The sequence below is a fragment of the Galeopterus variegatus genome, unplaced genomic scaffold (assembly GCF_000696425.1).
Source record: "Galeopterus variegatus unplaced genomic scaffold, G_variegatus-3.0.2 Scaffold11365, whole genome shotgun sequence".
Classification (NCBI taxonomy): Eukaryota; Metazoa; Chordata; class Mammalia; order Dermoptera; family Cynocephalidae; genus Galeopterus; species Galeopterus variegatus.
The window spans coordinates 38587-40473 of record NW_007737476.1 but is presented as its reverse complement, the minus strand read 5'-3'; positions in this window follow the sequence as shown (position 1 = coordinate 40473).

Sequence of the window (1887 nt, the reverse complement as noted above, 5' to 3'; positions counted from 1 at the left end):
GGTGGTGGCGTGGAAGTACACATGGCTGCCACAGCTCCTGCTTCCTGCCTGATGGGGCTGCTGTGGGTGTCACTGCTTCTGAGCGGCTGATGGAGCCCAGCAGCCCCCAGGCCTCCAAGTGGAGGGGACCCTCACTCACACAGGACACCAGGACATGTGCCACAGCTCCAACAACATGGCCCAATGGCCTCTGTTTTCCTGATGACCATGGCATGACAGCCTGGTGAGCAGTCACATCTCCCACCCCATCCCACCAGCAGGGCTCTCCAGGCTGTTTGCCAACCTTGTATTCGTTGGATGAATCCTACTTGGCCATAGAGGATGGATTCTTTTTGCTTCTATTTTGTTGAAGATTTTTGCATTTGTATTCATAAGCTATATTGGTGAAAATGTTTCTTTTCTTGTAATGTCTCTGTATGGTTTTGTTATCACAGTAATACTGGCCTCCTAAAATGAATTGGGAAGTGTCACTACTGCTTCTATTTTTTGGAGAGCTTGGAAAGAATTGATCCTAAATCTTCTCCAAATGTTTGATAAAATTCATCAGTGAAATATGAACATGGGCTTATCTACATGTTCTAAATTCAATCATATTAATAACAATGCAAATTGAGCAAATATTTATGTGAAGGCAGAGATTGTCAGACTTCATTAAAGAAAAAAAAAAAAAAAAGCAAACAAACCAACTCAACAGAGCAACCTTGCCCAGAATGGTCCACTCTGCCTGTGGAGCTTCAGAGAGACCCAGTATTTCCCTTGGGGGCACAGGGTCCTGCCCACACCACAGTCACCTCATCCAGAGTGACCACTCCAGATGGACAGATGCATCAGTTCCCAGCATCTCTTTTGGGGCACCGGGTCTGCCCATGACTCCAGAGACCTTATCCATAATGACACTCCACCTGAAGAGCTGCAGAGTGATCCAGCATTCCTCTTAGGGCCAAATGGTCTTGTCCAAAACACCTATGCCTTGCCCAGAGTGGCCCACTCCCAACTGTGGTGCCGAAGAGCAACTCAATGTCCTTGAGGATGCAGGGCTCCACTTACAAACCCAGCAACCTCACTCAGAGTGGCCCACATCAATGGTGAAATTACAAGGCACTCCAGCGTCTCTCCTGGGGGCACAGGATTTAACCTCAGCCCCAGGGACCTCACCTTATGTTGCCCACTTTATTTGTGGATTTACAGAGTGTTCCAACACCTCCTTTAGGGGTACAGGGCCCAGCCCAAATCCCCAGAAACTCCACTGAGTTGCCTACTCTAGCTAAAAAACTCCTGAGCAGCTCAATGTCTCCCTTAAAGTTCAAGGTTCTAATCTCAGCTCCCAGAAATCCCACCTAGAGTTTCCCATTTAAGCTGAGGAAGTTTAGAGCATCTCAGTTCATCTATCAGGGATACAGGATTCTGGTCAAGTTTCCAGCAAGCCCACTCAAGGCCACCCACTCCAACTGAGGACTGGCAGAGCACCCTGACATGCCTCACCCATGGCCTCACCCATGGCTTCACCCATGACCCTCATGATCCAGCCCAGTGTCACTTCACTGAACTTCTGAGTGCCCCAGAATCTAGGCCATGGAGACACTCACACACTACTTTGATACTGAATACAGTTGACAAAATCACATGGAGACTATACTACTGTGTCTATTTGGAAACCAAACCTAAAGCACTCTACCCAGCTATCACTCTAGAGCACATCTACTGGAAGGAGTCTCTCCCCTCAAAAGCTACTCCACACACCTTACCTATAGTGACCAACCTATAGTGATTAGAAGAAGTAAGTGCTCCACCAGATGCCCAGACATCAATGTAGAGATACCAGAAATACAAAAGAGAAAGAAAGAAAGAAAGAAAGAAAGAAAGAAAGAAAGAAAGAAAGAAAGAAAG